Source organism: Lingula anatina, chromosome 5 (genome assembly GCF_051362555.1).
Source record: "Lingula anatina isolate TDL-2025a chromosome 5, LinAna3.0, whole genome shotgun sequence".
NCBI lineage: Eukaryota > Metazoa > Brachiopoda > Lingulata > Lingulida > Lingulidae > Lingula > Lingula anatina.
This window is the reverse complement of record NC_141771.1, coordinates 17,126,336-17,152,680: the sequence shown is the minus strand read 5'-3', so window position 1 is coordinate 17,152,680 and position 26,345 is coordinate 17,126,336. Positions and strand designations below refer to the sequence as shown.

At 35.9% G+C, this 26,345-nt stretch overlaps 1 protein-coding gene across 3 annotated transcripts in view; it reads left to right on the top strand.

Annotated features, from left to right (window-relative positions):
* The window catches only part of LOC106159890 (histone deacetylase 4-like), a 79,670-nt gene that overhangs the window by 7,598 nt on the left and 45,727 nt on the right, over window positions 1–26,345 (top strand). Inside the window, exons 2-3 of one of the 3 annotated variants that reach the window (XM_087012563.1) lie at window positions 1,476–1,528; window positions 11,650–11,695. The gene's annotated coding sequence lies outside the window, so the exon portion shown is untranslated. Of the gene's footprint in view, window positions 1–1,475; window positions 1,529–11,649; window positions 11,696–18,526; window positions 20,513–26,345 lie in introns of those variants that run through there. The other 2 variants (XM_087012564.1, XM_087012565.1) reach the window with 2 other exon arrangements.

Here is a 26,345-nt window from a genome sequence, read left to right as displayed (position 1 = left end):
AGGAAATCTAGATAAGACATGGTGGTCTGATTGATCGCTTGTTGTGAAATAAACTTCTCGTTTTCTGAGATCTGATTCTTGCCAGAGATCAGCATGTATGTAGCTTTCTCTATTTCTCTCACTGCTGGAGGGAGTAAAACATATTAGAAGAGGACATGTTTTCATAAAAAATTGTGATTTAGAAGCTTACACCTGAAAATAGGTCTAAATATTTCATGTTTGTCAACTAGTATTTAAATTTAAGACAAATCCATAGTATTTGACAAAAACAAAGCTCAGTTCTAACCCAGCAAGTTAGTAGACATATATATATATCTCCACTGTAAATTTGTTCAGTTGTGAACACAGCTATAGTACATGATAGTAGTTTCCGTAGTTGTAAAATTCCTTCGTAGATGCAATGGGCAGTGGTGGTCGGATCTTTCCTAAGTATCAGCTCATAGATAAGGTACTGTTCTAAGCTCAGCAGGTTTCTGTCTGTGTGTTGCTTCAGCCCAGCAGGATTCCACTTCTGGCTGGGAAATAGTACAGTGAAGCCATCGGCACCATATAGGCAGCATGATAAATGATCTACACCCGCTAAAACTGTGTTAAGACTGTTTCTTAGTTGAAGTCTTTCCAGGCCATTAGTCGCATTCCCAAACAAGTTGACTCGTCCCAACTCAGTGCAACCAGTCAGAGTGACACTTCAGGGTTTCTGGTTTCTATAAATTTGGAAAAAAAAAGGAAGTTGGTTCTTATTAAATATAACCTGTATGACCTGCCTCAGTTTTAGTGGTATTGAGGTGGGAAAACAGAGGGAGCAGATTGGTTTCCTGTGATTAGACATAGTAAACTTAAATCAGTCCAGTCTATGCTGGGGTAGCATTAGCCAAATCACCATTTTTTTTTTTTTTTTTTTTTTGTCAATTTATGAACCAAATGGTTTCAATTTGACTAAAATTAGTCAAATCATGTCCTTTTTATTAATCCAATTTAAGTCAGTTTTAGTATCTGGCTAAATTCTAGATAATAAAAGTGTTTGCGCCACCCCAGCTATATGTCCATTTGCAAGTTTCATGAATCAGTTACTGAGGATCTGCGGGAGGCCTGTGTGTGTGATGATATCTTTGCTAGTTTGGCTCTGTAGTGCTAGATATCAAGTGTTATTGATGTGCTTCTATTTACATCCACGGAAACTTGGATGATCGTAACAGTAGACAAGTATATATGCTACATATAACTTGGATGTTGTGTTTGTGTTTATATTATTTACAAAGTGATGCGCTTGTTAGCTTTTGTGGGTTAGAATTTGTTTTGCATTTTGTAATGCCTGTATATTACGTATACATACATGTACACACACACACACACACACACGCACACACACATACACACAGAAACACAGCAAGAGAGAGAGAGAGAGAGAGAGAGAAATCTGGTTGTCACAAACTGAAGTTGGCATTCATTACTCATTTGTTGATTTTTTTTTACAGATTTCAAGCCAGATAGAAGCATTTGTTAAAGAATAGGGGAGGAGTCAAAAAAGGTATGAATATTTCAAAGTTAATGCCCATGAAAAATAGTTAATTATAGTTCTTACAGTGTTCACCGGCAGCTAAGAAAATATCTCTAACGACATTTGACTTGCTTAAAAAAAAATAATAATGTACTTGCGTGGCCCTGAGCTCTTGCATGATGCATGCAACATATGTTATATAGCCTCTTAGCATCCATGTTTTCAACTCCACCAGTGGAGCTCACTTAATGAAAAGATGTTTCAGTTTAATTAGCATAGAGTCAACTGGCTGCGGTATGACTGGCATATTAAATCAATATTGGAACAAACATTGTGTGAGGTAGACCTTAAGCATTGACGTCAGCAGAAAGGGAGAAGAACAAAGCAATTCTCTGTAATTGTTCTACATTTTTTCTGCACACATGCACATGCTTTTGCACACAGCAGAAAGGGGGGGGGGGTGGATCATGTCAGCTGTTTTAGGAGTTTTATTAAAGGAATAACAACTGTTCATTTTGGCCAAAAAATGTATTTCCTGGGATAAAGGACAATTTTCCCATACTTACCAATGGTTAATGAATCCATTCCCACATTCAAAGTAAGTCCCCTTTTTTTAATAAAAAGTTTGTTTTTTTTTTGTAATATTCTCTTAAGAGATTATTACAGAGTGTAGCCATCTATGGAGTTCACCTGAAGTGATGGAGAACACAAATTCCAGAATAATTGTGTTAACCGCCGTTTTGGTGGTAAAATAGAATTTATTACAATTCTATGAGTTGTATGTAAACAATGTATTTATTGTGAAATATGGATATCTTACCAACAGTCGTTATCCCTTTTAGTTGTTTTGAGAGTTTTTATAAGTTGTTGATCAATACTATTGGTCATGGTCCATTGAGCTCATTCTATGAGATTTTTTGATATCATATATTTTGGAATGACCCAGACCATGTTGTGGGATGCATTTAGAACAACTACAGCTTGTTGATGTCCAATGAAATAGATAACAAGGATAGTGCTTTTGCAAGGCATGCACTTAATAATTCAAATGGTTTTCACTGGAAAAACATTGGCTTTTGTTTGATTCGGAAGTGAAATAAAACTAACTTTATATTCCGAAATGCATCGATCTGTTGAAAAAGAAAATGTCACCTCTTCTGCCTTTTTAAAAGTGAAGTCATGCTGTTTGTGAGTGATACTTTGAAAGGAGCATTTACTGTATAAAGGAAAAGGATGTGCATCGCCTGAATTATGGATTGAAATGATGTTGACACAGTTCTTATTTTACAAACTAAGTGAAAATAGTTCTTTACTTTTTAAGAGGAAGTGTTGTCGTACTTACGCCTTATGTGTCCTTATTTTTAACCCCAGGACGCATGATTATGCAAACATGCACGCGAACACGTACACTTGCACACACATACAAACACACTTAGGGCCATTCACACTGGCAATTTTGACTGTAATCAACTCCTAATCGCTGCTCTTTCGCAGTTTTCTAATAGGAACAGACTATGTACCCCTGACTGTGGTCCAAATAAATTCAGATCGGGACTTGGATGCTATCGGGGTGTACTCTAAATCGTGTGTTTACTTTTGGTACTTGTGCACATGAGCGGGCTAGTTAACATGTTTCACCAGTTTTTCACAGTACTGTATGGAAGTGTTAGTTTTTACAAGTAAAATAATTGTTTTACATAGCATATAACAACCTAGCTCGAGTACCTGCCATATTGTTCATATCAACACTTTTTACTGTGAACAATAGCGTGCATGCTTAACAAGAATTATGATTGACGAGAAGCAATCGTTGCCCTTAGAAGTGTGAACACAAGCAAAACTTCTTCAGCTGCATTTATATCAGGGTTTATTGGACCGCGTTTTACTTGCCAGTGTGATTGGTCCTTTTGTCTGTCCCGCCCTCTCCATTCTCCCATTCCACAACCCCAAACACTTGAGTCTTTCACAGATCAATCTTATTGATTGAACTAATATTCATTTGTTTAGTTCATGTGTACTGAAAAGGCGGAAAAAAAGCACTGGTTATAGAGTGAAAGACTTTATCATGTGATTAGACATCTGGGGTACGATTTCTCCAGGAATCATTAACACAGAAGAAATACACAAATAAGCAGTACTGGGAATGAACAGTTAGTGGAAATACCAGGCCTTAGTAGTTGGTAATTGCCTAGTTGTATGACGACAATATAGGTAGGTGCTGCGACATTGTATAATGGCGCGTTGTCTTTATAGAACAATGTGGTGACATTATAGGGAAGTGGTACATGGCACTTTAGGGCAGTGATGTAACATTATGTAATGAAAAAAGCTGTTACATTATAGGATGGTGATGCATGAGACTTGAGGGCAGTAGTGTGACGTTATGTACAGATAAAAAGCTGTCACATTAAAATATAGGATAGTGTTGTGACACAGAACAATGGCGCGGCACAATGGGCAGTCTTGTGGTAATGTAACAATTGTGTGACATTTTAGCTTAGTGGTGTGACAACAATTTGACATTACAGAAGACAGTTGTGACATTATTGGATTCTGTTTTTTTTTTACAAAGAAAAATGGTGTGACGCTTAAAGACAGTGTTGTGATATTACATAACAGTTGTCTGAATAACAATTCAGCGCAATGGTGTGACAACATCGCGTCATTACAGAAGAAAGCTGTGACATTATAGGACTCTGTTGTGACAAAGAATGGTGGCATGACACTAAAAGACAGCATTTTGACACAACAGTAATTTTGTCTTACATCAAAAAACAATGGTGTGATTATCGTGGCATTCCATAAGAATTTTGGTATATTATTGGACTGTGGTGTTCTAGAATGAGCCGGGCTACCATGGGCATTGTCCACGTGGTGGAATGTTATAATACTCTGCCCTAGGATGATTGAAGATATACCATTACGGTAATGACTTGGATCTTTTAAATGGGGGAAAATTGTGAATTTTTCAGATAATATATTTTTTAAGCCTTAATTTCTTAAAATAAGAGCAATCCTATCAACTGGTAGCAACTAATAAAGCAGAATAACTTATAGTTCTATTCTATGCATTAAAAGCACTGCAAATGCTATACAAAAGTACGGTTTTTATGGCTTTAAAATGATGTGGTATCTGTTTGATCATTTTTGCCTGTTGAAAAGATAGAGAAATTGCAGTAGTATCATGTTAAAATCACATTTATTAAAGTAGCAGTTATTGCTTACTGGTAGGTGAGGGTTTTTAATGTTTATTTATTCATATTATCCTGAGGGTCTGAGAATGTAGACTAATGTTTTGTGAAAGTAGTTAACCCTAAATGAACTGATGAAAAAATAGAACAAGAAAACAATGACCAACCAGAAGATTCAGTACTGTGAATTTACAATTTTGCAAGAGTATGAACTTAACTTAATATTGAATCACTAATTTATAATCTGAGTTTTAAAAATAAAGAAAAAAATTAAAAATTAAGAAATAAGGAATGTTTAGATGGATGATTTGACATATTATGAGAAAAGGAATGCAGATTTATGATTTCTTCCAAAGACATTGCGCACAACAAAAAAGGCGAAAGAAGCTAACTTCATGACATCAATTACTAAAAGTCCAACCATTCTCAAAAGCCCCCACTTGAATACTTCCTAATTGTTCTTATTTCTTATAGGATATGTATACTGTGTTCTTCAATCACACCATTCATTTCATTTTCCTGTCTTTCGTTGAGTACGGTAAAAACTTGAAAATTTACTCGGCCTCGAAAATTTTGTCAGAATCACCGATACACATATTTGACACAGAACAAGGTGGAATTACGGTTCAAATACGGACATAAATTAGAACTAGTCAGAGTGGAAATAATACATCTAACATACAAAGGCTCCTATATGTTATGATTAGACAGACTCCGATATATCATTAAAAGTTACAAAGACTTATGTAAATTGTTGATAAATTGGCTGGTTGGTTTGGAAAGCTGTGGTGTTATTCGGGGGTGAATGAGTAAATATAGGAAGTGATCATCCATGTCGGTCAGTCATGCAATTAGTATTGGTCTTCTTACCTAATATGAATTGATCCCCTCTTGAACTGTTACCATTCTTATTTTAAGTAATAACTGATTTTTTTTCTGAATGTCATGTTTTTGGTTGAGTCATTTGCTTAACTGGTGTGATTTACTCAAATAATTGTCATTGCATGCATACAATATTGTAAACCATTAGTGTGACCAAGTTGCTGAACCTAGCTTCTTTCCAAAAAAATGCAAAGGACACTTGTGGACATATGGACACATATTGACCCTCGTGTCATGATCAATATCCAATAAATGCCGACAGGTGGTCAATCTTTTGTCTGAATGTCAAACCCGATCTCGGCCCAAGTTACTCAGACCAAGAACGGTCAGTGAACTGAACTGACTTAAACGGTTACCTTGGCCTCCTTTTCTGTCATTATATTTATATCAGCCCAATTATGTGACAGCTTTTCTTAGTAATAAATGTCTTCACTTCTCATTTTGTAGGCCTTGGTTCGTGGTGATAAAATGTTTAGGTTACCATTTGTCCTTGGAAGCCGTGCGTCTAGTCTTTGATCGGAAAAAGTTTGTTTACGGTTTCCTAGAACGTTGAAGAATTCCCAAGCCCCTTTACCACTTGTACTCTTATTAGTAGATAGTTAAGAAAAAAAAAACAGAAGAATCCATGACGTTAGAAAAAACAGATTTTTAAAGGAACCAATTTGCTTTCAGAAGATGAGGGAGAAGGATCGCTATATCTTACTCAATTGAAGGATATTTAAAAAAAAGTGGATGGATAAAATCAATAAAAATGAATGGACAATTAATGTAAGTTGCAAAGAAAGTAGGTCGAATATCTGGAAACTTATTGGGAAGAAATCAATAGGTCAGTCATTGGGCTAATAGTGGTCAATGGTAGTAGAAAGTTATTCTGTAAGAGTTGTGTAAAACCATATAATCCACCAATATCAGTTCTATATATTGATGTTTCTTTCTCTAGAGTGTGTGTGCACTGTATTTGTGAACATTAAAGATGTTTGGAATATCTTCTTACGAGAAATGCACACATTCCACACACTTGGAATAATATTTGGAAATTGTGCAAATTTACTGATATCTCTCATTACATGGGTGCAGAGTGAAAATGGACAGAATGCATATGCCATAAGAAAAGCAAATATGCTAATTGCTCAGCAAATTTGTATCAGTTATATTACACCAAAGAGTCTTTTGTTAGTAATGCATGAGAAAGTTCATTATAATTTTCTGCAATCCTTAAGCCAGCAATTCCTGAGATTAAGTGTTCTTTTTTCCCCTGAAACTCAATCCCCCCCCCCTTTCATAATTGACCTAACTTAGGAAAAGGCTTCAAACCCATAATATGTGTTTTCTGGCCAAAACAAAAAGGTGATTCTTTTAAAACTGCTATACATGAGGATTCCTTCTCCTTTTGACCTTCCACTTCACTGATTGGGTTCTGTTGCAGGCATACAAGAAAGGTTCGCTCTTATATATTTTTGCCTTCCTCCTGCATCACCCGTATTGCAGGGCATCAGGCAATAGGCTAGTGTGACTTAAAAACCAGACCATAGGTGGAGCCACAGTATGTTTATGTAATCATATTAGTACAACAAGTAAAGCTCTAGGATTCTGCTGGCCATGACTGTTATAGGAGTCCAAAAACTATCGACTGAAATTCAATTTTATCAAATTAGCTACGAGTTAGGTATTATCTTTGGCGCCAGCTCTCTTTGTGATTATGGCGAGCATCCCATCCATGCTGTTGGCATTTTACGTAGAGCAACAATCCAATTGCTGTTCAGTCAATACTTGCTGATAACAATACATCTCATGTAAAGTATTTTTAAGGCTAAGCAGGTTTGTAAAAGAGTTGGACAGGATTCTGTTAGCAAATAGAAGTTGAGTTAGCTATTTATGCTTGCAGAAACAGCCTATGAAATACATTACCATCTCTTAGTCCCACCTGAGATTTTTAATTTTGCAATAGATAATTATTGATTATTGAATCCTGCATGGAAATTATTGCTTTTGCACTTGTGATTTGTTGTATTCTCAATCCTGTTTTGTAATTGGTGTTCTCCCCCAGACAAGCTGATCTTTCTCTCTCTTTCTCCCTCCCTCTCTCTCTCTCTCTCTCTCTCTCTCTCTCTCTCTCTCTCTCTCTCACACACACACACACACACACACACACACACACACATTTAAACATTGCCCAATATGCAACATATGAGGCAGAACATTGGGGCAATTTTAACAAATTAAGAAAAAGAATTGGACCACCAAGTTCAAGCACCAAGTCAGAGCTGGCAAACAGTAACAGAGACACACCATTGAATATTCTCTTACAGTTCATCCCCTCCAGCATTCATCAGGAGCCAGGCAGGCTGGCTAAATAGAAAAATTGAATTTGCCGGGCAGTAGTAATTGAAGCTCAGAACAACGGTTCTTGGCTACAAAACGGCTGATACACTCAATAATGGGCACTGGTAACTTGATTAAATCTTTCATCATTGCTGGCACGTCATGGTGTAGGAGGGACCCTGGGGAGAGGTAGGCGGACTCGTGGGAATAGGGGGCGGCCTGCTGGAGATGAAATTATGCGTCTGCTTCTCAAAGTGCTTCCTGGAAGCCGGAGCCGTTTGGTGATAAGATGTTGTCACGGGTGCACTTTTAAGAAATGCTGGAAATTTGATGGATTTATGTATATTTTAATTGTGGCATTGGAAAATTTGTTTGATTATACAGGCACGTGCATACAAATTTATAGAGAATTGTTTCTCCTGTAAATTTGTAAATTGACCTCCGGAGTGTTGGATGAAGTCTTAATTATGTCTTATCGTAAAGTTAACAATATCACAGGTTTTTTTAATATGCCCATAAATGGTTGAATGAAGTATACTAAATGATATAGTGTTATGGAATTTCCTTGATGACTAGTTTAAGTCAATTTAACTTGTTTAATGAAAATTGACAAAGTTTGATTATTGAAAATTAGAATTAATGGGTTTGATATATGTTTTCTTGTAAAACTATTATTGCAAAAAAAAGATGGTGCTATTACTGGATTCATGTATAAATTGTACGTCCGTGGAGGTTTTTTAATGGAAATTTGCAAAATTGATAACGGTCGGATTGGCTCAAAAATGGGTTCAATGGCAAAAAAAGGGCTAATGTAATGTGATGGAGAAAATTTAAACTTGTACTTAAGAGAATAGGCCAGTAAAGTAAGTAAAGAAAAAAAGTACAGCAAAGATAGTAGTAGGTGGTCTTTTGGGACATAAAAATGTCCTCTGAAAGAGATTTGGAGGTAATTGCACGTTGCATGCCTTTATGTTTTTTGCCAGGAGACCACTTTCTATCTGCGGGGACATGTAGGAGGATTTTTCATGTAGGTGGAAACGTTCCATTTTTGAAATGCACCAGTGGCTTTTAATGGTCCCATCTTTGCTTGTGCATTTTTAGTGTGTTTATATTTTTGAGATGCAGATTGTGTGCAAACTTGGAAATGTTTCAGTTTCTGAAGGTTCTGGAAATTCAGTGTTAGTCTTGTGCATGCAATTTTTCACCCATCTGAATTAGGATGGAGTAGGAATATCTATAAATTTAACTGTTTCAAAAGCAAATTGTACAGTGAAAATGGGATAATGGTGTCTCATTGTTTGGGAGACAATATGTGAATATCATAAAGATTTCCATACTTTGTAAGTGCCACAGATTTATTTGTGGGTGTTATTCATTTACTAGTTTCTCTCTCTCTCTCTCTCTCTTTTAAACACACTCTTTCTCTCTCTCTCTCTCATGCAAATAGAAACACACACATACGCCATTGAATATTCTTTTACAGTTCTTACCCTCAAGCATTCACTCTTCATTCACTTTTATCCCTCCCCCTCTCTCACTCGCTCTCCCATCCTCCCCCTCCTTTCTCTCTCTTTTTCTCTCTCTTTCTCTTGTCCTCCTCCTCCTCCTCCCTTCTCTCTCTCCATGCCTCAATCCTGAATTCCAGGAACTCTATTGACCTTCTCTGTGCCCAGTCCCCGACTTTTGTGTCAATATTATGCCGGGCTTAATGATAAAAGTCTCATATCTGCATGAATCATTAATTTTTCTAAGATCAATACGTGTTGGATTTAACTACCGACCAGGACCTGAGATCTTTGCCGAGGCCATTCAGTGATTTCAGAGAAGGAAATGCATGTTTCTTTGGAACTTGGGCGTGGATTTTTACAAGGTGATTTAGGCAGTTTATAAGATCACGTTCATGGGGCATTTTTTTTTTTGGTGCACTTGAAGTAGAGACAAGATCTTAGCGCGGTGTGCCCGTAAGCTTTCCTATTCATCTGGAGTTGGAGTTGTAATTACATTCAATTCGCCTGTTGCAGTTCGTCCCATGACGGGGTGACTTTTAAGAGAAGCAATCTGAGATTTGGTGGGTTTTGTATTTGTACGTATACATGTATGCAAATGTGTAATAACTTTTGAGAATAAGATGCCAACTCTTGGTAGTGTTTGTTTTTTTTTCTTTGTTGTTATACTCCGCCTTTGGATTAGAGTTGTACTTAGGCCGCATTCAGAACAATAGACTAACTATTCCGAGGGTCAAATATGGCCGCCCCACTTGAAGACTTTCCCTCAGGGAATCTATTCAGTGTCTGTAGGGGGATTAGACGGCAGGGTTTTTAGTGGGTCGCCATAATTGACCCGCGGACTAGATAGTCCACTGTTCTTTCAGTTAGTATTAAGAAATGCAGAAGGATTGCATTAGGAAGGAGGGGGTATAGACGGGGGGGGGGGGGGGGGGGGGGGGGGGGATGTGTGAAATCAAGCATTTTGTCATCTTAAAACTGACTGAGCAGGAGATATTTTACAAATGATAATAGCTTGTAGCTGGATTGGAACAGTTGTTTCGCTACTAGCAAGTAAATGAATATTAATTTCATTTTTATCAGCCAAAGTTATAAGCAGTCAATACTAATGTCAGCATGGGGCTAGATTTTATACTGGAAATATTTCATTTGCTGATCAAAGACTCATTGGTGATGTTTAAAAAAACAGAAAAAGGAAGGGGACAATAGGGTGATATTAAATACACAGACTGTTGAATATTGATCTTCCTGCAGGTATCTCAAGCAGCAGGTATCTCAAGCAAATAGTTTTTCTTTTGTTTTGTTTTACAAGTCCAGGGTTCAGATAATTTAACACTCACCAAATAATAACCAGCCCCAATGCACATTTGCTAGCCTGCACTGGTGCATTTCTGACCTGGGGTAGTAACTTGGATGTTTCTAATGGGGTAAAATTGTGAATTTTACAGATACGGTATTTATTAAGTCATAATTTATTAAAAGAAGGCATTCCTGTTAAATTGTAGCAACAAAATCAAAAGGCAGGTCACTCTATAGATTTATTCTATGCAATGAAAGCTCCACAAATACTACATTGAAATGAATTTTTTATTATTATGTAATTATGCATCTGAAAGGCTGATCATTTTTGTCCATTGAAAAAGTTGAGTGAGAATGTTGGAAACAGGAGGAGACATGTTAATCAGATTGCATTCAGCAAGAGTCCCTGCAGAGTTGGATTTATCTATGTAGAAAAATAGATTTGTTGTCAATGAGAACTTGGTGATTCCACATTAAACTGGGTGAGCACTGTCAAGGCAACACAAACTTTTTTCCACTCAGTTGCTACTGATGAAACCAGGCCTAGTGGTTTGGTTGCTCTTCTAGATTAAAAAAAATTCCATATAAAAGGATATGCCAGTTTCACTGCATTTTTTTTTTTACAGAAAAAGATTACAGAAAACATATGATATATAAATATTTTATTGCTGTCTTATAACTAACACAAAGAACTACACGTTTACCAAGAGGAGCCAATGCCATAAAACACACTGTAAAACATACAATAAATGAAAAATATTCAAAATGGAATCGGATGCATTGTCGGACAGCTGTTGGTCAAGAATTGCTTGCCCAAAACTCAACCAGGCAACTCTTAATGTGAATCCATGACTGTGAATAAAGACCTTGAGCAGGACTTTGAGAGTGTGTTGTATATAAATTAATGCATCTGCAGTGTTATGATATATGGATTTCTTTTTCCTCTTTGCAGATCCTCAAGAAGCTACAAGGTTCAGTTAGTATCTCACAGACAGGAGGTAGGTGATATCCTAGACGGGTTCCCATCCCTAGATCGATCCATCTGGATCCGTCTAACTCCCTGGGGAGTCTCACTATATTGCTATCAACTAAACTGGTTTTAATGTCTGTCATGCCTATTGTATCAGCTAGGGTAAAGATAATTACCTCCTAACAGCTTTATTAGGTGTGACGGACATTTAAGCCGATTAAGTTGATAGCAATGTAGTGAGACTCCCCAGGGAGATAGTTTGATCCAAATATTTGTGGGAATGGTCCCATAGTGTATAGGCAGCTAATTGTGTTGCTTGCTTAAATTGCATGTAAATAGGTCTCTTTGCAGTGACATATTGTATTTCTTTTTTTGTATTTTAAAAGACTTCTTACTTTTACGACAAGTCTATTACCTGGATGAAAGGACCTGTATAAAATACATTTAAATATATGTCATTTACAGAGGTGTGGATTATCAGGAATTTTATTTGCAAGTTGGCTTCCAAGTAAGAAAAAAAAAACTCTTTGCCAGATTATTCATCAAAAAGTAAAATGACAAAGGAAGAAATTGTTACAAACTGTATTCTTATTTGATGCATTATAGAATCAGTTTAAAGTTGTGTTCACATGTGATTTAATTTGGTCCCAAATATAAGTCTCCTGGATAAAATGAATCAATCCTTGAATTTGTTGTTTGAGGCCAGTCTCTACATGAAGCACCAACATATCAGATTATTAAATAAAGACGTTCGTGTGCACATGTGACCTGTGTATGTGTGGGTATGTATGTGTGCATGCATGCAGTTAATTATCAGAAGTATACAGTTGAGTGTATGTCTACTGTCTTATTGGTTATTAATCTGTTAAGTTGCTGAGTTTTAAACAAGATCAGGTGTAAGGTAAATCTGATGTGAACAAGGCCATGAAAATTACAGCCCGTGGCTTATGAAAGGTTGATGGTATAGGTATATATAGGATATGCTTGGTTTTCATCTGCCATTTGCTGTTCTAGGAAAACAAGCTGTGGTTATTACCTGACAAAAATTCTCTGTATGTCTGAAAAGAAAATCCTGCAGTTGTCAGGCTGGACTTTGTTGAATTTCTAAAAATACTTGAACATGTAAGGCAATCTGGCATCTTCGGGTTAGAGTATTTCTGTCAAAGATAACAAAAGAACTTATGTTCTAAACGTCTCATTTTGGTATAGTTTTATTATTTTTATAATTTTTTTCAGGCCTGACATCAGGCCTACCTGTCATATGTACTCTGTTTTGAATGGATTCTTATTATGATTCAATATTTGAAATGACTTTATCTTTCATAAAATGACTTTCCCTTTCATGAAATAATTAAAAAATAAAAAAAATTGCCAAAGAGCTTCACAATATTATTGATTTAAATATTCAGATTTTTTAAAACCTGTAGCCTTCTTATATACAGATGCAGTCTGTTTGCACATATAATTGTTATCTGCATTTGTCAGTGTCTGCGTCATCACTATGTACTACTACTGTTAACAAAAACGTATGGAAAAGTATGTGACTTGTTATCCTCAAACTCAATGGAATGATTTATGACACTAAAATATAGACCAAGTTCTAAAATCAACCTGTTGGGATTATAATTCTTGACATAATGCATTTTTTTGTGGAATTTTTTTCACACATTTGCTTTTTTAGTGAGTACTTTTGAAACCCTATGGACCTGAAGCCACATACTAATCTCATTTCTGAATGTCCATGATATCTGTTGTACATGATGAAAAATTGATGGTGATTATGCTGTTAAAAACATGTAATATTGCATCAAAATTGACAAAAAAAAAATTATTTTTAGCACTATCACTATTAGTTTCTGCTTTATGTGTGTACATTTGACAGCTTTACTGCCTTGTTTGTATTGATTTTTCTACGGCAAATGAAATTCAATATTTATTTTTTGTTCTACCATCAGATTTACCTGTCCTATAAAATCAGATTTGAATTGATTCTTTTTATGTATCAATATTTAAAATGACTTCTCCCTTCATGAAATGAAATTGCCAAAGAGCTTTTCAATGTTAATAATTTAACCGTTCAGATCCACTATCATCCACCTGTACATTTTTATGTAAAAAAAAAAACTGTATCAGGGTTGACGTATAACATCGAAAGCTGTATTAAATATTAGTACCACCAGCGTGATTGCTGGCGGTAATCATGGTTTAAGTTCCAACTTGTCTCATTTGCTAGCTCCTTGACATGTCACTATATTCAAGACTGCATTCCCATAGATTTAGATCGATCCATCTAGATTGACCTGACTCCCTGGGGGTTCACGCTAAATTGCTGTCAGCCGAGCGTGCACGGTAGTTAATTACCCCCTTACAGCTTTTAGTAGACAGGACAGACATTTAAGCCGGCTCCCCAGGGGGATAGATTGATCTTAAATCTGTGGAAATGGGGTCCAAGTCAAGGTCAAGGTACAAAAAGAATTCATTCTGAAAGAAAAATGATTACTTATCTGTAAAACATGATAAAAATCACAAGTGTATTGGCAGTATTTCACAATGATAGCCAGGCCAATTAGAATAGCTTATAGAAGAGTATTGCTTTTCAAAGTTGTATGAAGTCATTTTTTACTGCTGTCTATGTGTACATAAACTTATTATTTTAAAGCTGCCTGTAATAGTCACCAACACATTTTAAGTAGAGCTTCATAACCATCTTAAATTAAACCTTCCTTTTGTTGTTTTTCTAAATTGTATGAAGTCTTTTAACAATCTTGTCTATTTCTTCACACATACACTTGTGATTTATTTTAAAGCCAATGCTTATACTAGATAGAAACACATTTCAAGCAAAGCATCATAGCAACCATTTCTAATTAAACCTTCCTTGTGTTGCTTTTCAAAATTGAAGTTTTCTAACAATCTTGTCTCTTTCATCACACATACTTATGATTCAATTTTTTTTTTTTTTTTGCTTTGCCTACACTAGATGTCAGCACTTTTTATCGAGGGCATCATAGCAATCATTTCTAATCAAACCTTCCTTGTTTTTCAAAATTGAAGTTTTCTAACAGTCTTGTCTATGGTCTTGTCTATTTCTTCACACATACTTAAAGTATACATTTTAAAGGCATTGCCTACACTGGATGTTAGCACATTTTATCTAGGGCATCATAACAATTGTTTCTAATTAAACCTTCCTCGTTGCTCTAGGGCTCTAGGTACGTACTTCTTCCTGGAAACTCCTCTGCAGCCATCACGGCCAGGGTCGTCTGCATCATTTGTTAAACCAAAGTCCCGATTCCCCAGAGGACTATTTGTCCTCGGAATGTCACATTTAAGCAATCAGAGTTGCTATATTTAGCCTGCTCTTCTCTGCATTTATTGATTTTACTCTGATGAAATTTGCTGCACTGGACCATTGCCTGATACCTATGCAGTTTCCCAGGCTGCTTTATGACATTCCCGGTAAGCTCTTTTTTTTCTCGGCTGGCTATGAATAATTTGGGAGGCTGAGAAGAAAAGAAAATTCTTAAGAATCTGTGTTGAGGTTTTGTTGTTAAAATGTTTTATGAAAAACTGGCAAGGAATGTAAATACTGCTGATTTATATGCATTGAGATGATTTTACCCAAAAGCAATCCGAATTTCTGTTATATGTTAATTTTAATTTGTATATTAATTGCTGAATGTGTCTTCAGTCAGCTTGCCCCTTTATTGTAATAGATACGCCATTTTTCCTATGAAACAAAAATCAGAGGTCACTTTGACAAAAAAAAGTTTCTAGACTAGTGATGTTTGGCTTTTTGCTTTAGTTTTAAGACTAAAAAGACAAAATGAGCATCATAATGGATAGATTCTCTGTCTGGCAGAGATTTCTTTTAGGCTTAGCTAAAACCAGTTTCCAACTTAAAAGTTTTGTAGTGAAACAGAGCTCTCATTATGGCCAATAATTATGTGCAGCATATAACTTGGCCTTTTCAAAATTTCCTGACAATTGGGGCAGATGTACTTTTCAATATGCCCCTTTTTGATTGTTCAGTACAGTGCAATGGACATTGATGCCCTGCATACTATTGTGATCAGCGCCTATTGATATAGATATATTTGCAATAGATGAATAATGATTAGCGGATTCTGCAAGATGGTTATTGCTTTTGCGCTATTGGTCTATTGATATTTTCCTGTGACACACCATTTCTCTCTCTCTCTCTCTCTCTCTCTCTCAACTATATTGATATGGCAGTGTGTTACAGATAGGTTTATAGATAGACTAGGAACTCTCTTCACCTTGATAAGGTCAGGCTTGCTCGGAGAATAGTCTTCTTATCAGTTGCTCGTTCAAACAGAAATTCAAGGCTCATGACATACATGATAAAGAAAAGTGTACATGTTTCCAATATCAAACCATGCAGCAGCATCATTTCATGCCTGCGCTTGATATAAAAGATATGTGCTATTCGAAAGCATACATGCCTGCATCTTCGTAGTTGTTATGTGTGCACCAGCATGCATAAACCCGCGCATACATGCGAAAATGCAGATACAAACAATAAATGTATTCATTTTAATGCTGATGTGATATGATGAGATTTTTTTTTGTAATTTGGCTTATACTGTTTATAGCATGCCTTCAGTCTCATGGTAGTGCAACACCAAATTCTTAAATATCTCAGATGGAAAGTGCATAACTGGTGCTTGAGTTTAATATCAGAGTCTGATGCTCTCCTGCTTTGAACCATCCTTTAATCTCTGCCATTCAGAGTTTAAAAACTCTCTGTAAACTCGTCTCCTCTTGTAAAATGCCAAAAGGCAAAATGAGGTGCTTCTGTTATGGCTGGAGTATGTGTTTGCTTTTAGACGAAAAAAAGGTTCTGCATTCGAAACCATCCGTCTTGTGCAGCAGAAGGAAGTCGAGTGTCCATTTTTAGCACAGAATCTTGGTAATTGCAGGAACTGCAGCTTTTCCTGGTAATTTTATCTGGTTATGTGCTCATTTTATTTGACAGCTTAGTTGTAGAGCAAGTTGTAGGTACATCTTGCCTTGGCCAGGTAGAATAGTGCTTTCTGGTCTTCCGACTAATAGTTTGTGGAAGTTTCCTTGCTGTTTTTTATGCACATGTACTGTTAATAGTAAATCGAGGAATTCTGAAGACATTTTGTATTTTTCTCTCAGTCACTATTGTGGGTTTACTGTTAAGATTCATGTTAACTAATTTTCTACTATAAACTTGATTTTTATGTTAGAAAAAAATATGTATGGTGATATTATCATTTTTGACATTTTAATATCTCTCTAAACAATTTATTTTTGTGGTCTTATTGACTTAAAAAGATGAGTTAAGATGGCATTGAAAATCAAAAGGAAAGAGGCAGCTCTCATTCCTCTAACACTGGCTCCAAATTGAATTTATGCAGTATGGAGATATTGCATGTGAGTTTATGGAAAAAGGATATCCTCATTATTTTGTGCATTGTTTCCGTCTGTAGCATGGCCATCACCTTTACTTACTCCCATGCCATCAAATTATACCCTACCCAATATCTTATTAAGATTATTGTTGCTGTATTGCAGAGAGTTGGGTCAAATTGTTCTCCTCTCCTGTGTATTTCAGATCAATAATTCTGGGTAAAAATAGCAGTAGAGCCAATTAAATCTCCTGTATTATTGCTGCTGTAGCCAGGCAGTAGTCCTAGTCACACAGGGGACGAATATAAATAGATGCTGCATTACCGTATTATTTACAATGAGATGAAGTGTTTTACAAGTCCTGGGACTGGGTACATTAGATGTCTGATTGGAGGGATGGTGAAAATGGATAACCATCCAGGTTTGGGGCTATGTGGGTTTAGTGTACCAGTGCTTGTTTGTTTCAATGCATTGCTGTTTGGGGTGTTTATTGCACCACTGTTTGGTGGGTCTATATGCCACTGCCTGGTGGGTTAATTGCACCGTTCGTTGGTGGGTTTATTGTACCACCGTTGGGTGGGTTTATTGTACCACTGCTTGGTGGGTTTATTGTACCGTTCTTTGATGGGTTTATTGCAACCATGTTTGGTAGGTTTATTGTACTATTGCCTGGTGGGTTTATTGTACCACTGCTTGTTGGGTTTAATGGACCATTTTAGTGGGTTCAGTGCACCACAGCCTAGTGGGTTTATTATACCGTCACTTGGTGGGTTTAATGTATTATCAAAGTCTGGTAGTGCTTAAAAAAACACTTGACTGTTTGTATTGGGTTGGTGAACTGCCTGAATTGCTAAACAGTTGGTAGCCATACCTTGCTATATTTTTTTGAGGGTTGGCAGCTTTATTTATATTTTGATGGAATGTATAGTTTTAGGTCAAGGCGGGTGAGCTGTCTGATTTGCTTTTTAATTGCATTAAACTGTATAGGTGATATGTCTGAATAAGTAAACAGTATATGGTCTTGTTTGTCTAGAGTTTGTTGTTGAAATTATTGTTTTCAACAAGAATAATGATTTAGCGGATAAAGTGAATTCTGGGATAGATGTGGGTGAAAAGAATAGGTCAGATCCAAGTTAATTCTGGGAAAGATGGTGAAACAAATTCATCAAAATGTGCAGCATTGCAGATGGAATTGAAATCAAGTGTCTGCCCTTCCCCTTGCGAACTGATTTCAATTTATACGAAGATATTTCAATCTGCTCTTCAAGGAGATGTTCCAATTTCACCACCTGCTTAGTTGACATGTTTCTGATAGGTGCATTTAAATAATGGTTGTTATGGATTAACTTAGTTCTGTTGTTACAGTATCTAACCATAGGGAGCCATTCTGATACTTCTGCAAGTAGTTTCAAATAAAAAAAAAAAAAAAAAAAACTTGATGTCAGGTTCCCTTGCTAAGAACTTAATTACCAAGGTTACATGCATGGTCACATGGGCAAGTCTTACCCTATCAGGAGCAATGTAACAGCACTCTCATGGAAATTCTAGTCAACTAAGCCTAGGAACTGACAGAAGTTTTTTTTGTGAAACTGGGGCCTGATGCCTCGCCTACTTTTGTTAAAATTGTGTGTAGAAATAGGCCCCAATTCTAATTTGTTCTAAGGGAGTGTTCCCATTAACCCATCGCACAAGTTGGGTCAATCTAACTCTGTGGGGATTCTTGGCAAATTTCATTGAGTGTAATCGCATACTCAGTTAAAGGGATAATAACTCTTTGTTTCGGCCAAAAAATGAATTTTCCTGGAGTAAACAACAATTTTCCCACACTTACCAATGGTTAATGAATCCATTTTTACATTCAAAGTTAGTCCCTGGTTTTTTTCTAAAAAGTTTGGTTTTTTTGTTAAAATCTCTTAAGAGATTTTAACAGAGTATAGCCATCAATGGAGGTCACGTGGTCTAAGGACATGCTCAGATATCAGAATAAAAACTTATAGCTGCCATTTTTGTGGTAAAACAGAATATATTATATTTTTATGAGTTATTCACAATGTTTTTATTGTGAAATATAGATCTCATACGAAGAGTTATTATCCCTTTAACAATAGTTAATTACCCCCTTGTTATCTAGTATGATGGCTTTATGAGAAAGTCGTCTAAGTAATGTAACCACAACTTAAATGTAAACATGCCTTTCACTTTTATCATATGTTGATTTGTTTTGTTTCCCAGCTCTTGTGGGTTAGGAGAATGATATTAGACTTTGAGATTATTGGTATTTTTTAAAGAAAATCTTGAATTACACAGTGCTTTCCTGCTGGATATATGTTTTTATCTGGCTTGTGCAAAACAGTGCCAACTCTCTGATCTGTAATCTAGAGAGTTTATTTTTAGATTCTCACAGTTAGACTGGATAAGAGCTGTGTAGAATCAAAATGATGCAAACAATCTTGTGATCAAATTGACTTGCATTATTTACGATAAGGTAGACGGGTTCTTCCTGCTGAATAACTGATCGTTGAGATAATTTGTAGTTTTTTCTCCTGGATGTTAACAACTCAAGTAACCCAAGTTCAAGTTCAGCCATGCCTGTTGAAAATAAATTACTTTTATTTACCACAAAATGTCTATGCAAATTCTGGAATTCTCTAGTGGTAACCTATTTTAACAATTTTGATAAAGCTCTTTTAAATGAGGTGAGAAAATGCGATTGATGGATGAAAGAATACATGAAGGGAAAGGGTGACTAACAAAACGACTGCATTAATTGGTTTTTCAATGAATGACTAAAAAGACGACTGCAATAATTGATTTTTTAATGAATGACTAAATGGTATTGACTGATGGTAAATAGTAGTTGAATATAGATGCTATTAGACTAAAAAAAATTCATACAGAAGTAAAGGAAGGAATGTATAAATAGATGAATAAATTGATTAATGAACAGAGTGATAAATTGAATGAAAAGATGAAGTAATTGATTTATAGCTGAATGAATAATCGATATGCAAATTAAGAATTCATCTAACAAACCGAAAGAATGTAAAAACATAAGACTTCTTTCAGCCATTAGTGTTACTAAATAAACCATACAAGGTGTGCCCAGTTCCTGAGAAAGAGAAAAAAAATTATGCAAGGAGATCGTGACTGCTTCATGCAATGAAAATCAATGCACGACAACCTGTTCCTCCCTAAATGTTTTCATTTTCCCCCATTGGACTTTTCCTGTGGTTGTCTATTAATAGCCACACAGAAAGGTCAGTGTTTAAATATGTAAGCTGTCGGGTTGCCATTTCTAATGTATTATGTGCTGCAGTAGATCTCTCCTCCATTACTCCAATTGTGGAGAGTTACTGAGAGATTTTCTTCCTTTTCACCGGAGTAGAATTGATTTTTCCTTGTGATTTTTTTTTTTTTTTTTGGACGTTAGCAACTGAAGAAGCAGGTAAGTGTGGCATAATTCAGATGAGGTGATTAGTTTTGTTTTTCTTTCCCTCCCTCTCTGCATTGGAAGTGTTGAGGTTGCTGTATTAGTAGCAAGTTGTAATTGTTGTTTTGCTGTATGTAGAGCCTTTTAGATTTAGATTGAAGACATGTGAATCACAAAGATGAATAAGTCTTGTAGTTAGTTCATGCTATAATGGTCTGGTAGGCTTTCCTTAGGATATTTAAATCACATTTGATATATATAGAAGTTGCAAGAGTTACAAGATGATAAAGTGCATATATGCGTATAGATCATGGGATCTTATTGTTCTTTTCAAAATGGTGACACATAAAGACGCACAGATGGAGAGAGATAGTGACAGCTCCATTGAATAAGGAAAATTATGTAGAAACGTAACATAAGTTCATTGGCCTTTTTAGTGGTGAGTTTGCGTATTTAAGTTGAGTCATGGGTTACTGTTATGACACTGGAGGTGAAATTATGGAATGCACATCAGTGTTTATGTGTCTGTGTACTTGTGTATGATATCGTGTTTGTGTGAGTGTACGAGGACGTTTGTGTAAACCATGTGCCTTATGTGTTTGTTTCGTGTGTGCATGCGTTTCTGTACATGTGTGTTTGTGAACGTGCATTTGTGTGTTTTGCCTGTTGTTCGTGGATAAAAAAAGTGAGGTGAAGTTGATGAAGTTTTAGTTGCAGAGGGATCATTTGCATCAACGAGTTGTGAGCAGCTACTTGTAAACATTTCATTTGCAAGCAACAGATACAGATGTAACGTGTTACTTCTCAAGATACAAGGACTTGTGTCTCTGTGAATAGATATGTACAACTATTGAAAATTACTTGCAGTAACTGTTACCGTAATAATATATTCATTATAGGCTACAGTCAGAACTCAGTGCATAAAGGCATTTCAAAGATTGTATTCTATTTAGCTAGAGATTCATTCCGTTTATAAAGTTATGTTAATGTAAATATCAATGTATGTAAATAGACTAAGCAGAGACAGCTGAGGGTGCATTCCAATCCAAACATTACCAAAATAAAGATAATATATTAGTGAAACAGAAATATACCTTTGTTATTTGTGGAAACTCACAGGTGCATTATTTATATAGCTACTCCCAAGTCTGCTTACAGTGGCTGAAGTCAAATAAATTCTGGTGATTACGATACATTTTATAAAAGGTTATAATAACCAGGCAAGAATCAGTAGCAGTTTCATACCACAGAAGTCTACTCTGGATAGAATCACTTGGGTGAATTATGTGGAACTCACGATTGTGATTATTTATGGTGCTTTGCAGGCCCGTAGCCAGGGGGGGTTCGGGGGGTTCGAAAGAACCGCCCCTTTTGGTGGGAAAAGGTCCACTCTGGGTGAAATTTGATGTAGGTTCATGAAGTTTTTATGGAAAAAGGTCCACTATTTTAGAAACAGAACCCCCCTTTTGAAATTGCTGGCTACGGGCCTGCTTTGTATCAGAATGGCTTTATATTTTGGCCTTGTGTATACGCGCCTATCCCTGCATTCGACATATGTAGCGCAGCAGTAACAGCAGAATATTAAGCTGCATTTCTTGATTTATATCTGAGCTAATAGAGGAAAATAAAAAGGAGGCCATCTATTAATAGACCCAGCCAACCTGTGGCACAAGTTCATATATGTTGATTATACGGAGGGTTGATTTGGCATGGGGGATATCACTCGGGTTGTATATTGGATATATTTTTGACTGCAAATCTTACATAAAATTTTATGTTGAGATAATTTTTGTTTTGATTTATGTATGCGTATATTTATATAGTGCTGAAGCAATGTTATGCTGTGTTGGGCTATGAATACTAAAAATAATAATGAGTAAAATAAAATTGAATAAGTTTAAAAATAATAATAATAATAATAAAAAGAAATGGAGCATTTATTAAATATTTAACAGACAAAATATAAACTTGTCCAGTCAGCTTAAAATAGAGATTTCTACTTGGTCCATGTTAATTCTAATCAGAACAGAATAAGCTATTTCTGGGTAGTCTGTATTAAATGTGCAGGTTTGGGAGAGGGGTTTATTTTGGTTAGGGAAGCACTGCATTTGCAGAAATTAGCCCCAAATGGGAAGCATAGCTCTGATGTTTATTGTCAGTTCTTATGTGCTGAAGGGATGTGTTGTCTGGTTGTGTCTGTGTTATATGTTTGGCTTGGCAGAGAGAGAGAGAGAGAGAGAGAGAGAGAGAGAGAGAGAGAGAGAGAGAGAGAGAGAAATGTATGTGTGTGTGTGAGAGAGAGAGAGAGAGAGAGACAGAGAGAAATATTTCTCAAAGTAGATATTATTGAGTCATTCGCTATTCATTATAGCTAATTTCATTACTAGCATATTTTGTGAGTATAGGCAAATATTTAACATACGTACAAGTATGAGACTTATGTTTGCTGCAACCCACTCTATGGGTGGTGTATACCCACAGATATTGCCAAGGTCAAGGTTATCCATGGAACACAGTGACATTTTAAAGAAGTAGATTGTTCTAAAGGGGAGTTTTAATTTGAAAATTAATGAGCTTCAGGCACAACAGAAACATAAGACTGTTTGATATGTTCAAAACTGAAAGGAGACAAAACTGAACAAATTTCCATACCATTGCTTTTCATGTTATAGTGAAATGGTTTAAGTAGCGAAACCCCACTACTTAGCAAAATCTAATATATATATAAACCAATATTATTAGTATATTATTGTGCCAATGTTTTGTGCGGGGGGAAAATTGGGTACTTTTTAGAAAGATTCAAACATTCTTTAGTTAAGATCTAAAAGGGGGTGTTGATTAATAAATAAAATGTCACTCTCTACTGCCTTCTCCAGTAGTATTTAAAAATGTCATCTGCAAACATTTGGAAATGTTATTCATACTAAAAGTGCCAATTTTTTCTTGGATTTTACCCTCTTATATACAACACCTTTTCGCAATGCTATAATAATAGATACAAATATACTGTCAAGTGGTGTAACTCAGGTCCCCATCTCCTGAAAGATATATTTTGTATCTGTCATGCTGAATTCTGAATGTTGGTATTTATCAATTAGGGAATATATATAAACCTCTATTATATGACTGAGTTGGTTATCTTGGGCTTTAGCTGTCAGTCAATGCATCATCAATCTTTGTAAAAAAAGACAGAAAAAGCTGATGTTGTAATATTTAGCCTTCATATGATTAAAAATTAATTTTGATTTACATCATGGTAGATATATTTATATACACAATTATTGGGTTACTGTGCCATAATGTTTATTAATGAAATGTCCTGTAATCGCAGGCAAGGACTGATGGCCTCTATATATGGGCATTAATGATATAGTGAGAAAAGTCATTTTTGGAGAAAACATAAAAATTTTAGTAGGTATTCCGTAAAACACATGAAGGCATGCATGTACGCACTCACACAATCACACGCATGTACATGTGCTCGAGCACACATACTCACTTAATTGATTCTGTTAATGAAATTAATCTGAAATGCAAATTTGCCTTTGTCTTTGCAAATCAGGAGTATTTGCATAGTTTTACAAGATTGTTTGGATACCAAGGGTCATTAAAGACATACGTAATGAACTGTGAATGAAAATGCAAATAGCAAAAATAAATCATGCCAGTGAAATACCAGGTCAAACATTGAAAACAAATAAGGCCAAGATAGTGGAGGCACTAGATCAAAAGCATGGGTAATTAGTTTTGGTCATAGTCAAAAAGATCAGTGTGTGTGTGTGTTCTTGTGTTTGTGTTCGTGTGTGTGTGTGTGTGTGTGTGTGTGTGTGTGTGTGTAGAGAGAGAGAGAGAGAGATTCACTGATACCATATTTACTACTGGGAGTTAACTAAAATGTTACTATTGGCATTATAATTGATAATTTTGCCAGAGCAACTGACTGGTGAAGATTTTATATGTCAGCTGAATATGATTTTAACAAATGCTTTATCTTTACAGGAACAACAAAAACAACATTTTGTTGTGTAAATTAATGTTGTAAGAGTGAGAGTGTATGTGTGAATTGCATATGCATCTGTGTGTTAAACAAGAGCAGAAAGAAGTAATGAGAGGAGATGGAAGATGAACGCATGATACAACAAGGAAGGAAACGGAGAATGTTAGCAGTTCTGCAGTTACCCGTGCGTCCGTAATTTTCATTAGGGAAAAGACATGACTTTGCATGTGCTTACATTACTGTGACCTTTACAGTCAAGTCTCTGGTCCTTGCGTGCATCTAAACAAACCAGGCCTGTGCTTAAGACATCATTTGGCTGGGCAGATGATAGCGATAACAGCTTAATGGTCACATTTCAGTGCAAAATTGTGGAAACATGAGGTGCATTTATGGTGAAGCTGAGAGAAGAGGACAGCAATGGTGATTTTTGCTTTTTTAGGGTTTCTGTTGATGGTTGTGCAGCAAGGAAAGTTTTTTTTTTTTTTTAAACTTAAGTTGTCTGCCTTATGGTGAATATACAAAAGAATCAGTATTAACAAGTTCCTTGTGATTCTACTTCCAGGGAAGTCTTGATATATTAATTGATTATGTAATATCGTGGCAGGCAAATACAATTTAAAAAAAAAATCAATATATGATTGATATAGAAAGGCTCACTATTTGTACTCCAATTACCACCTGGTTATTTAGTATCAGTTACCTAGCAACTGGACCATGTTTATCTGCACAAAGTTGAGGAAACTGGCATAAACTAAAGTAAACGTGCTGCGAGAGGTCTGCTTCACCATGTCTCAAGGCTATGGGACCAGTCCCATAACCCTATCGTACTAACAGGATCGATCTATCTCCAAGGGGATTCTCGCTAAATTGCATTCCGTTTAAGAGTGCACGAAAGTTAATTACCCTCCCTAGGAGCTTCAGTGGACAGACATTTGAGACGCCTAAACTGAATGAAATTTAGCAAAAATCCTCTGGGAGTCAGATCGGGAACCCAGTCTAAGGCTCTATTCCCATAGATTTTAGATCGATCTATCCCCGCGGGGAGTCTCACTAGATTACTTTCAGATAATCCGACTTAAATGTCCGTCCCGCCTACCACAAGCTTTAAGGGGGTAATTAACTTTCGTGTCCGCCCGGCTGACAGCTATTTAGCGTGAACCCCCAGGGAGTTAGGTCGATCTAAAGTAGGTCGATCTAATCTATGGAAATGGGGTGTAAGTCATATGAAAACATACACTTGTTACCGCCAGGAGGATTCAGGGACTGTGCCATATGAATTTACTGCAAATATATATAGCGAATGTCTAACCGCAATAAATGAAAAAAAAAAATTATTTATTGCTGATAAAGAAAAGATTATATTGTTCATTCAATAACAAATGATAAAGAGGGTCTTTGAACTTATTCATGTGATCACAATGGGCATATATTTAGTGATATGTGGTAAAAATGTCCTCGCTTTTAAATTCTAGAAATACTGGTAAATAATCAACAGTAAATATTTAGTGCCTTTCTTATCACCTCAGTAGTTCACAAAGACTTGTGAATTGTATATAACAGAATGGGGAATGGTGTGTTAAGTAGTAGTAGTATGTCTGCTCATAGAAAATATGTTATTTTATGAATATATTAAAAAAATATTTCTTGGAATCATAGTGAAAGAGGGCCTTTGTTTTGTTTGATTTCATAACTGATACAAATAAACTCCAGTTTCTTTTTACTTTACAATGAACATGATCTGGACTATGAATATTGATATTTCTTTGGTTTATCCAGTTTCACACTGTAAAAAACAATACATTGTCACCCAAATATAGAAGTTAAAGGCACGAGAAGTTTCATATCTAGGGT